Raw genomic sequence first — 14,273 nt, forward strand, 5'->3', positions numbered from 1 at the left:
TGTTTCAAAATATTCTAACTTTGAGTTTCATAACTTTAGTTCATTTCTAATATGAAATCTTAAGGAGGATTGATCGTGTGCAGCTCAGATTACAAGATCCTAAATGAATTTTAGAGAAGGGTTCAATGATCTTGAATCATTAGCGACTGAACCACCCGAAACTCGAGGCAAGCTCTGTGAAGAGGTAATAGAAAAAGCGAAGTCTCTTTGTGAAAAATGGGATATTGATGCAACAATACGTGTAAGAAGACGCCGCAAAATGCTCGGAGAATTGGCTAGAGATGTTGTTTTTTCCACAGAAAGTGAAATTTCTCGCGTTATGAAAAGCGTTCTTGATCGCCTGCAACAAGAAATATGTACACGATTAAGTGACCTTAAGTTCAAATTTGGAATTCTACTAGACATTGAAAATTTATTAAACGAGGATAGTGTTGATAACGACCTTGAAAAAAATTGTGCAAATTTGGGTGAATTTTACTATACAGATTTCAATGGAATAGAACTCTTTATCGAAATATGTGACTGCAAAATGTTACTCCGCAGTAGAAAAGAAATTGAACCTAAAACTCCATTAGAATTTCGTACTTTTATAATCTCGTATGGAGAAGACCTTTTTCCAAACCTGAGAGTGGCACTTCAAATCAGAGTTGGCCAAAAATGTAATCGATTACATTTTTTGATTACAGTAATCAATTACTTGTAATCATGATTACAATTTTCAAAAATTTTGATTACAGCTGTAATCATGATTACAATATTGATTACAGTAATCAATTACTTGTAATCGCGATTACAAAGTTTGATTACAGCTGTAATCATGATTACATAGTCGATTACAGTAATCAATTACTTGTAATCATGATTACAATTTTCAAAAAATTTTGATTACAGCTGTAATCATGATTACAATTTTGATTACAGTAATCAATTACTTGTAATCATGATTACAAGTAATTGCGATTACAAGTAATCACAACAAAAACGATTACAAGTAATTATGATTACAAGTAATCGAAATATATGATTACATGTAATTTGATTACATGTAATTTGATTACATGTAATTATGATTACATGTAATCTAATTACACGATTACAAGACTATTGTATTCTTATAAATTATTATATTTTACAGTAGATAGTAGAATGTATTTTATAATGATACATTTTGCACGTATTAACATGTACTGCATTTTGTACGTATTTGTATACGTACAAATGAATGTAACTGAAATGTATGTACATATGATTTTATCTAGTGCATATGTTCAGACATTTTAGTATCACACACATGTACATACACTGTACATGTATACATGTACATTTATACACAATGAATATATGCATTTTATGCAAACATTTGTGTATGTAAAATGTATATCTATGTTCATGTACTCATGTATATACAAGTACTTGTGTTTGTACGAACATACATACATTGTCTGTACAATGCATGTCCCATGCATGTATGTGCAATTTATTTATGAACAGTACAATATATGTATGCATGTACAATATAGGTATATCTGTAGGATGTACAATATATGTATGTATACATGTACATGATATGCATGTCCAGTGTATTTATGTACATGTACATAATATGTTCATGCTCAATGTAAGTATCAAAATATGCATAATACATTTGTGAACTATTGTACGTACATTGGGCGTATTTATATTTCACATATATTCATACATGCATTCGACATGCATAACGTACGTACACACATTTGAGATGCATATATTGTACAGATGTATATACATACAGCGTACAGATGCATATACATATAGAGTACAGATGTATATTCATATAATGTACATATGATGAAATGAACATATAATGTTCATATAATGTACATATGTGTGTACATATACAGTACGTATGTGCATAAATATATTGGGCATAATTCTTTCGTACAAATTTTACATGTGTACATGCATGCTATCCCTATCTATGCATATGGTGCAATGTATATATGTACAATGAATGTATCCACACATGTACAATACACGTATGTTCCATGTATGCATATCCATATGTACTATATATGCACGTACAATACATGAATGTATGTACATACATTGTACATGCGTACATACATTACACGTATACATATGTACATTACATTTATGTCTAAATATGTGTACAATGCAATAAATAAAATGCATGTAAGTTAACTTTTAATGACTCAAGCAAGTTAAATGACAAAATCAAACGATATTTAAATTTAGTTTTCAGCTTTAATTGTTCTATATCATTTTGAAATTCTCTGAATAAAAAATTATTTTCAGGTATTTTCATGAAATGTTTGACAATACAGATTTATTTTTTTTATAACATAATGCATGATTCATAGAAATTTTTTAAATGGTAAGAAAAACGGTAAATTTTATGTGTGGAATTAATATTTAGAAATTCCAAATAAAATTATCGTTTGCTTTCTAAAAAATATGAGGTCGAGTTTCATATACCTTAGAATAATTTTAAAACAAATTTTAATAACTTTACTCATATAAATTTTTTTAATGTATGCACAATGTATGTGTATATTGTAATTACATATATTTAAATGTACGTACGTATTTGTACATTACTTGTAATTATGTACATGTATACGTTGTATGCACATGCATACATTGTGCATATAACTATTTTTTTGTACATCCATGCATTACATGCGCATAAGTATTAACAAAGTATGTAGTTATACAAGTACATACGTAAGTTGTACATAAGTACATACTTTGCGTGCACATATATCTATGTACATATAAATATGCATGTATACATGTACGCATTTTATTTACGCAACGATGTGCATATATTGTACCTTTAAATAACATTTTTACATATTGTACGCAAATACGTACAATTTTATATACAAACGTACATTGTATATACGTGCTATTATCGTAAATTTATACAATATATGCACTTAAGTGCATAAAAGCATGCAAACGCATAAACATTATTTTCATATACGTTCATACATACATTGTCTATGTATACAAAGATACAAAACATTGCCTTTTTGTACAAACTAACATACATGCGTACATGTATCATAAATGAATAATTATATGTACTAAGCATATGCGCATTGCATTAAGTATATTACAATATAATTATGAATATTGTACGTACAAACAACGTTTGTGCATACATTGTATGTATAGGAATCGCAAATTGTACGTTCATGCGTGCGTACATTCTATGTACATAAAAATATGTAAACACATGAATACTTACATAAAAAATTTGACTTTAGTATACAATCGTAATAACTTGTAATCGTATAGTTTGATTACAAGTAATCACAATTACATGTAATCAAATTACATGTAATCATGATTACATGTAATCATATATTTTGATTACTTGTAATCATAATTACTTGTAATCGTTTTTGTTGTGATTACTTGTAATCGCAATTACTTGTAATCATGATTACAAGTAATTGATTACTGTAATCAAAATTGTAATCATGATTACAGCTGTAATCAAAATTTTTTGAAAGTTGTAATCACGATTACAAGTAATTGATTACTGTAATCAAAATTGTAATCATGATTACAGCTGTAAACAAAATTTTTTGAAAGTTGTAATCATGATTACAAGTAATTGATTACTTGTAATCGTGATTACAAGTAATTGATTACATAGCTGTAATTATCTGTAATCAATTACAGTTGTAATCGATTACTGTAATCAACGGCCAACTCTGCTTCAAATACTCCTAACTATCTCAGTATCAACTGCTAGCTGCTAACGTTCATTCAACAAATTAGAATTAATTTTGACATATCTACGATCAACGATGGGACAAGATCGTCTAAGTGACCTAACATTAAGTGTGGAAAGAAACAAATTTGTAATGATCAACTTTGATATTATTGATAAATTTGCTTCATCAAAAGCAAGGAAAATTTATACATAGTAATTAGTTTTATTAATGTATTATAATCATATTATTATCAAATATATGTATCCCTTTAGAGATAATAAATGTTTACTTTTTATTGTTTTATTACTGCGTGTTTTTAAAATATTTCTTTATAAATATGTAAAATAAATAATAGGTATTTTTTGAACTAATTCTAGATGATCATATACAATTCAGAATGTAGTCTTGTTTTCTCAACTGCATTTTTTGTCTCAAATTTTAAGTCTAGCTTGAGCCTATGACTTTATTTATTTTACATTATTTATTTAATAATTTGGGAGTACATTTTACATATAATACTATATGGTTTTCGAATGGGGGGGGGGGCGCTAAAAAAGTTTTGTGCCCCGGGCGCGAGTTAAGCTCGCTACGCCACTGTCCACAAAGGCAAATTTCTCCCAATACTCGATCCAGGAGTTCCCTTGTCTTCTGGATTGGGTTCAAAATTGCAAGGTTTCGGAGTAGAACATTAGTAGTCGTAAACCCATTAAATTGGGTCGGCTGTTCAACGACGGTAGTAGAATATAAAATTATTTTGAAAAGGCCGGACAAGACTTTGATCTCCGCCTGGCAAAGACTCCCCGAAAAGTAAATGGTGACTGATGCACACTAAATCTGTCGAGTCACAAAGTCCTCGATGTTCCCATAACAAATCATACCTCTGGGGGTACTGATCCAGAAGTTTCCTGGTGTTCTGGATTGGTTCAAAATTACAGGACTACGGAGTTGAACATTAGTAGTCGTTAGCACAAAATTGGGTCTGCTGTTCAATGATGGTTATAAAATAAAAATTATTTTGAAAGAGCCGTGGTTGCTCAGGGGATAGAGCGCCCGCCCCCCAATGAGATGAATCGAGTTCGAATCCCGGCAATGGCTGGTTGGCTCACACCGACCACAGTGCTGAAGTAAAATATCATCAGCGGTAGATGTATCACGGGTTAGAGTAAAAAGAAAAAAAGTGAAACTACATTGATTTAAAATTTACCCCGATAAAAAATGCACGATTCAAAATAACATAATCAATTTTTTTAAAAATTATTATTATGATATTCAGGTGCTGCCGTGGACCGCAAATGGTGCACCCCAATCACAGTGTATCATTTCTGGATTGTGCGCCCTCAAACCTTGCGCGCACCTGGATCAAATAATGGGTTAAACTAACCTTCGTGAAGAGCTTCTTGGAAAAGTAACCCGCATTTGCGTTACACGGTGAGGAAAACCGATAACCACCCACGGTTAACTTGATGGTAAGAGGATTCTAATACATAATAATAATTGTAGACTTTAAATTTAATTGGTTTCGAAGTCGCCGAAGTTTGCCACGATAAGCATTTTGAGTGGCTTGCTTGACATAGTAAAACATACTAAAAAACTAAACGTAAAATAAGAGATGTATTATAAATCATTTAATAATTTAAGTGGTAGACAAAAAGAATTGAACATATAAATTAAAAAGAAAGTAGTGAATGCAGATTCATTAACTAATTTCCATAATGCATTAACTTAGTCCGAGTTTTTCGTTTCTTCTTTTTCCGCTCCCTGTAAATAAAGACAACTTTTATAATTCCGTTACAAAAAGAAACACTTTCCACCAATAGGTAAATCAATTCTTTGATAGATTTAAAATAAGAAAAATTAAAAATGGCCAAATTCTTTCTAAGGAAGACATCCTCCTCTAATGAGGAAAGTTTCCGGTATAATTCAATACGTATTTTCTAAAAATATTTGTTTTTAAAAAGAGAAAAAAATCAAAAATGTATTTTACGAGTTTTATATCTTAAGCTTCTAAGAATTTATTTTTGTTTCGCAAATAAAAATGTATTACATTATATAATCGGAAAATGAGTTAAAGGAAACAAATCAAAATCCTATCGCATTATCGCTTAACTAAAAACAGAAACTATTGTTACGACAAAAATAATAAAACATGTATCTCTATTATCTTGTCTCTAGTTAAGTAATCCTTTTGTTAAAAATTTATACTATCGAAAACTGCTGAATTACTAGTTAAGCTTAACTATTGAAAGTATGGATATGTTGGTTGAAAATACCGAAATAGGAAAATAATTTGTTTGAAATCTCTATTATCTTGTCTCTAGTTAAGTAATCCTTTTGTTAAAAATTTATACTATCGAAAACTGCTGAATTACTAGTTAAGCTTAACTATTGAAAGTATGGATATGTTGGTTGAAAATACCGAAATAGGAAAATAATTTGTTTGAAATAGTTTCCGACAATTTAATTTTTATGAATTGATTTGATAAAGTAAGTTTTTAATATCAAAATAAAAAACGCAGTAAGTATGCAGATAAACAATTTCATGCAAAAATAATTTAGCGGATGATGCTCTCTTTAACATTTAAAAATTCCTAGGTATGATTGGAATCTATCATTTTATTACCACGTTTATATAAACTTGTCTGTCCGGGTGGAATTTTGTAATCGATTTTAAACTAACTTCCCGACTAGCTACAAACTTCAAATTTAGCACACAGTTCAGAATTGGATGACAATGCATGAAAATGAAGAGAAAAAAGACATGCAAAGTAAAATAAAATTAAAATTTAAAAAAAAAATTTTTTCGAGATTGTCTTTTGTTGTCGATTCCATTATTTCAAATTATTACGTGTCAGGTGAAAAGATTTTTGTTGTCGGAGTATTTTTATTGGCTGAAAAATCACGTGGTAGGATCCAGTTTTTCCTCATTCATTTCCGTTTTGGTTGTCATCAGCATAAAACACTACTCTTGACTGAGAAAAATAATCTAAATAAAAATATATATTTTTAAAAACCACTTTTTTTGTAGTGAAGAATAATAATTAAAAAATAATAATTTTTTAAAAATATAAAATAAAAATTAAAAATTAAAAAAATCATAGTTTAAAATAAAAAAATTCAAAATAAAAAGTAATATTTTTAAAAACCACGCTTTAGTAGTGGAGAATAATAATTAAGAAAAAAATTGAAAAACGAAAAACGTGGGGCGCATGAAATACATAACAGTACATATACACATACATATACACATTTTCTTACTCATACACATGCACAGCCACATATACATCCACATACATATGCATATACAAAAGCATATTCCACATCCACATTCAGATACAATTACAATTACTGATATACATACACATATTCTCAAGAGCACACATACACACACTAATATAACATTACTGTTATGTATTTCATGTGCCCCACGTTTTTCGTTTTTCAATTTTTTTCTTAATTATTATTCTCCACTACTAAAACGTGGTTTTTAAAAATATTACTTTTTATTTTGAATTTTTTTTTTAAATCAGATGAAAGAGAGGAATCAATAATTTTGATACTACTAAGCACCCAACCCTACAAGATTTGCTGAAAGTAATAGTATAAAGTCTAAAAATATTACAAAATAATTGGCTAGCAAAAGCAAGAATAAAAGTAAAAATATTAAATAAAAAACGGGTTAGCAAAAGCATGAATAAAATAAAATAAACGCATAAAGAGATAAACAATAATATAAAAGCAGACGATAAAATTAGAAGACCTTTTTAGAACAACAGAAAGTTGGTTTTTGTAGAGATAAGTTTTGTTTTGGAATTTGTGTTTTCTTATAACCCGTTACGGGTTTTTCTAGTTTGTTTTATAAGATTATAACTATCCCGTTACGGGTACTTCATATTTGTTACTATTTGTGTGTGCGAATAAAAGTCTTCTTTATAAAAAAACTGAACTGTTATTTACAGGGCCGGATTAACCTATAGGCACGTGCCTAGGGCCTACGAAAAACTTGGGAGAAAAAAATTTGTTGACAAAAATAATTTAGCTTTAAAAACAACAAGTGTATTTTGCACAAAATTATGAAGATACAAATAAAAATATAATATTTTTCAATAATAAATTATTTTGCAGAATCTTATGATCTAATATATTACTTTTTTGCGATTTTTGGATTCAACGAAATCTTGTATTATGCTTTCGAATTTTATAAAAATGTCGAATATTAATAAAATATCAAATATTAATAATATGTCGAATATTAATAAAAATGTAAAAAAAAATATGCAAGAAAATTTTAGCATATATTTTGAAAAGAGGGGAGAAGTGGGGAAAGGAGGGGAGGGCCCAAAAACGGCTATGCCTAGGGCCTACGAAAGGTATAATCCGGCTCTGGTTATTTATATAGCTTACGATACGTTGCAATAGGGAGATTTCTCAAATTTACGTTCAATTCCGTAAGTAAGATTTAAAGCAACTGTGCATGTGTGCGCTTACGTTTTTTCTTTTTTTTAGATCCTGCGTAACTTTACTTTGAAGATATACTAAATAGTCTAAACAATACCCTAAGCAGTTACGGTATTCTCAATAAATCCTGGAAAAAACAAAAACATCACACATTCATCAAAAATTAGAATTTTCAATACTAATGTTAAATCTGACATACTATACGGATCTGGGATATAGCATTGCAATAAAAATAACATTAAAAAATTTCAAATATTCATTAACAACTGTTTAAGAAGAATCTTATGTATCAAGTGGTTCCATAAAATTTGTAATGCAGAAATCCTTAGAAAAGCAAAATAGAAACAAATTGATCTGGAAATTAAAAACCGTAATTGGAAATGGATTGGTTAATGTTCTACGTAAACCTGAAAAATTTAAAGTAAATTAAGTTTTTGATTGGAACCTTCAGGGCAATTAAGTGAGAAGACCTAAAAAATACTTGGCGCAGGATGATTGCAAACTGGAAAGACATGGAGAGAGGCAAAGTATCTGTCCACCAATAGAGAGAGATAGAAAACTATGATAGAAGCCCTATGCTCCAATTCGGAGTAAAAATGAATATAACTTGTTGGCGTGATTTTACAAAGCTACAAACAATCTGTTCATAGCTGTTAAATAGCGTTTTCTATGTAAGCCATCTTTCGAATGGACATGTTACAGATAGATCAAGAACACAAAATGGGGATGAGAGAATTCGTAATTACGAAATGTTAAAATGAATCATGAGATATTTACCATTGTTTGATTTAACAAAAAAAAAAAAAAAAAATTGGTTTTAGTTTAAAATTTTTTAAGGTTGATATTCCACTACAGGGTTCCCACTCTATGATGAGATTGAAATTCAAGGACTTTCCAGGACTTTTCAAGGACCTCAACAAAATTTTCAAGGACCTTAATCTAAGACCAATTTTAAAAATTATTCTCTTCTATTTTACTGGAAGCAACAATGCTTGTTGTGGCAATAATTAATTTCAAATATAATACCTAAATGCTTTGTCTATATAGAGAGAAGAGAGTATATGTATTATGGACTAAAATTTATATTTTTTTAAAAACAACCCTACTGGTTTTACATATTAATTCACAAAATCATTTTCAGCACAATCTATAACTAATGGTAATGAGGTGTTAATGGTGAAATCCTTTAATCCTGTGTATTTCCATGTGAAGGCTGCATGAAAGACAGAGCTAAATCTTAGGTATTCCATATTCCATGACTATTCCATAACCCCTCCTCTCCTCTATTAAACATCGTTTCTGAAATTATTCATCCATAATTTACACAACCTTCTCTAAATGTTATGCAGCAACAATTCTTTCTGAAAATAAAAATTAGAAGGAACATATCCCATTTTCACCATGTTTAAAAGTATTATTCGTTATGTGTAATCCACAACTGCCAATGAATATGACCTGGTGGGAATATTTCTCTTTTAATTCACACTGAAGCTTCTAATAGAATTTCCAATTGACATAGGGTCCATCCATGGATAATTGAAGTATTTTAGAGAGCTTTTAACCATCATCCATGCATTTGTAAAAAGAGGACAAAATATTTTCTGAAGTTCCATGACCCATAAATTGGGAGGTAAGATACTTAGTGCAAACTTTATTATCAATTCCTTACCATAATGTCCATCTGCTTAGATTGTCGAGACTGATTTAACGTCTCATCAAATAGTACAGTGTAGCAATCAACATTCTTCAGCTCATTTATAAGAATCCCTTTGAAGTATAGTGCCAATCCAAAGGAGCCCAAATAGGCTCACTTTGTGGCACTACAAAAAAATTGTCTCGCTATACAGCTATCAGTAAACATTTTAGAGAACAATTTACTAATCCCTTCACAGGAGTTACATGAATAATTACTAGTGATGCACTTCAGACTCCAGAGAATTTCAGCATCAAGCACATTCCTTTTGACCAGATAAGAAGACAATGTTACCTCGGCCACTAAAGTTTCTGTTTCACATGGGGCACACGATGTTGAAGGAGTATTTACACCAGATGAATTAGACGTTGATGTCTTTGGAAAAAGAGAACTCAAGGCATGAGACTGCTTTTTTGTTTTACCTTTCTTTCATGTGTGATTTCAGAGCAGATTCTTCCATTTTCGCGATATCGATCTCCTTCATGCATAATCGGCACTTGGCTCTGAACTTCTTTCCGGGCATCGATAAAATCCATTCTTTATAAGCTTGATTATCCATCCATTGGGGATTAAAATAGCACTTCCCAGGCATAACTAGTCTAAACTACATAACACAAATACGAAGCCGTGCCTTTGCGAATACGCTTTACAATAAAGTTTTGAAATGACGCAAACGTAAGGACAAGTGCGGATGGTAAAACGGCAAATTTATTGAAAACTACAAGGTACATATTGTTACGAAATTCGGGATTATTCCAGTTTCGATAAGAAAAAAGAAGATCTAAGCATATGCGACAGAAGATGAAGTGGAGTCTCGCCCCGAACGCATTGATTGTCTGCTGTGCTCCGCGCGCTTGGCAGACACCAAGACGCTATGCCCGGTTAGAAACGGTGGCGTTAAAAACCACGTGAGTGAGCTCGGGAACAAAACAGAAAGAAGGAGAAAGATCCGCGGGTGCTTTATAAAAAGGGCCGCCGGCAGTATTGGACAAATTCAAGGACCTATCAAGTTTTTCAAGGACCTAAGACGTTTTTCAAGTACTTTCAAGGACCTAAATTTAGCAAAAAAAAATTCAAGGACTTTCAAGGACCGTGGGAACCCTGCACTATCATAGCGTTTTTAATTTACTGGTTTTTGCATATCTCATATTTTTATTCAAGTTAGATATTTTTTAATGGGCGCATATGTATTTCAAAAGAGTTGACGCATGCGTACTTACTTTTAAAAAAAAGGTGCGAAATCACCGTAATAAAATAGCATAATGACACTGAATTCATCACCATAAAAATTTCATACTGTAAAATTGTTAACTGAGTTTTTATTAAAATGACTTGAATTTCCAAACAGTTGTCCCTAAGTTCAATCAATCGAATTTCGGGATTTTTAACAGCAATTGAAATAAAAGTCATTGCATCGAAAACACAATTCTCTTGATTCCTCATATAGATTATTTTAAAATCCGCGTTTGTATTCGTAGAAAATGAGATGCTTTGAACTCACACAAAAATCAGAAGGAAAATTTTTTTATTAGGAAAATCGAGATAACTGCGAACTCTGCAAATTATAAAAAGAACTATTGTAAAGGTTCTTTTAATAATTTTTATACATCACTCTCATTTCAGAACCATCTTTAAAATGCAGCGCAGCAAAATTTGGATCAAGCATTTTTGCCAAGATTCATAATAATTGTGGAGATTTGCTATCTATAATTTTCAAAATTAATGAGGTTAGTAAAAAAGAAAAGCAGTTTAGAAGATTTTCACTACGAAACCATCATCTAACGAAGGGTTAAACCACACATCCTTCGCACTATAATGTCACGATAGAAAACCACAGGAATGCATGAAGTGAGATAAAAATTTACATATGTTATACAGAATTCCAAATTTTTCGATGCTTTTAAATAAAAATAAGATCATAAGCATTATACTTAATTTATTACACGTACCTTTCATTAACGAGATTCTTTGTTATGTAAGGAAAGTTGAATTTAACAGTACAATTCCACTCTTTGCAAAGGTTATTAGATTAAGCAAAACAAGTTATTAGAACTTTAACTCATGATCATAATTTATCAATGTCACGAATTACTCTCCTCTAATGTCAAGCAATTTTTTTTTTCATTATTAAAAATAGTGATTGCTAAAAAAATGAAAGCCACTTAAAAAGAACTTCGAAAACAGCAAAAATAAGATATATATGCTTTCAAAAGCAAAAATTAAAAAAAAAAAAAAATACCGTTTTGAAGTGCTAACCTAAAAACATAAACTTCATGTTTCACTTGCACCACATCTGGCTTCATTTTATTTTTCTTATACAAGATAAAACATTTTTTTGGGGGAAGGGGGTGAATAATTTTGAAACCATTTAATTGGTTCAAAAATAAATAACACACACGAATTCAGCGCCTCTGAATTTACAATAAAGTTATGTTTGAAATTACATATTCAGCAAAGAGAACACAAAAAAAAAAAAAAAAAAAGCTGAAAAAATATTCGTATAAAAAGAAAATCAAATTATCATGGTCCAAAGGCAAGTCTTAGCTGCATAGTAAACAATGAGCTGAACCGAATTTCATTAACGGTGTCCACGCGTTCCCCGACATTTCCGGACTAATTTTATCAAATTTTCCGGATTTTATTATTTCATACATTTTATTATTATTTCAGCTACGAATATTTAACAAACGCGTTTTAAAAATTACAAGCCCAATATTTTTTTAAAAATATTTAAACTTTAAGGTAAACTTCATTTTATTTTTCCTCATTATTTAATTTCCTGCTCTCATTGGCCAGAATGTTTAATTTTTTGATAAATTTTACGTCAATAGTGTTTTTGTCATGTCTGATTTCCACTTTTCAAAATGTTGATATTTTTATTCGATTTTATAATGTAAAGCGAGTCAAGCACTTGAATAATCACATGTCGATGCAATCTATCAGCAACTATCTCTTTCGCATTAAAATCTTGTGGTTTTCTGCATCGCTTTTAAAGCAGCAACTGCTACAGATTTTTCATTATCGAGATACATTTTATCGCTTTTTCGACAATTATTACTGCAGATTTTCGCAGTTTTTTTTAAAAAATCTCAATGCTTCAATACCGGAAATTTAGAAAGAAAAATTTCCTATCACGCAATTGAAAATTCGATCAATAAAATCATTTATAACTATTGTTTGGTGCTTTCAACTTCCGCATGGTTTTTAAAACTTCGATTTCTTTTTGTACGATCCACAAATTTTGTATAGCTCATTTGAATAATCATTTTATGTCGTGCTCTAACCATGACAATTTTACCTAAATTCCAATAAGTCACTTCACTTTCGGATATCCAAAACTTATGATCATATAACTGTCGATGTTGGATAAAACTCGTTCACAAATCGGAAGGAGAGTTAAAATTCACAAAAAAGCGGAAAATTTCTCATCTCTGTATAAAAGACTATGCATTTCTAAAGCATGGTCTAGAAGACATACTCATTCAAAGGTTTATTTGTAGAAACAAGGATTGAAATGGAATAGAGCAAAAAATTTTTCCAACAGAAACATGAATTTAAAAAAATTTTGTCAAAGAAAGTTTGAGAACTTTTAATGCAATTCTTATAGATACTATAAGTTATATACTATAAGTTATAGTATGCTAATAAATAAAATCATCTGTGCATTAAAAATGTTGAAGGAAATCCAAAGTAATGCTATAACTCTTTGCTTTAAAAAAAGTGTTGCTTTAACTCTTCTTTTCAAAAATGTTCTATAAAATTCATTTAAGCAATCTTGTTTTCCTTAATTCAGACTTTTACTCAAAAAGTAAAGTAGTTTTAATACACAGCAGAGATGCCAACTGCTCCGGACACGCCAAAATAATTTAAAAAACGGTACATAACTACAAGTAAATTTTGGGAATATTTGACTATTATTGCTTGCTTTTTAAAAGGTATAGCATGATATAAGGACTATAAAGTGGTGAATTATACAAGCCTAAGAATTATTTAGAAATAGTGGTGAATAAAAATCAACGAAATTGAATTTATTAAACCAAGAATCACAATTGATAAACTACCACTGTAAAATATATATTTGCAGTCCGGAGCAAGTTGGCATCTCTGACACAGTAATACAAAACAAATTCGGACAGTATCTTATTTAGTTTCCTTTTACTTGATTTTTAACAAATGTGTGTTTTCAAAAATATTATTTTTTGTACGCCTGACTTTTGAATAACAATGCACATAAATCTTTAGAGTTGATGAATAATGTAATTTTTTTTATAATTTTTACCCTTTTCATACATGATAAAAAGTTCAGTATATCCTATGAGTGAAATGATTGGTAAAAGAAAGAAAATGTTCATAAATGAAAACATTCAAAGGCATTGGCAAAAGAAGAAATTTATCAC

The sequence above is a fragment of the Parasteatoda tepidariorum genome, chromosome 2, assembly GCF_982258835.1.
Source record: "Parasteatoda tepidariorum strain Cologne lab strain chromosome 2, Ptep-v5.0, whole genome shotgun sequence".
NCBI classification, from domain to species: domain Eukaryota; kingdom Metazoa; phylum Arthropoda; class Arachnida; order Araneae; family Theridiidae; genus Parasteatoda; species Parasteatoda tepidariorum.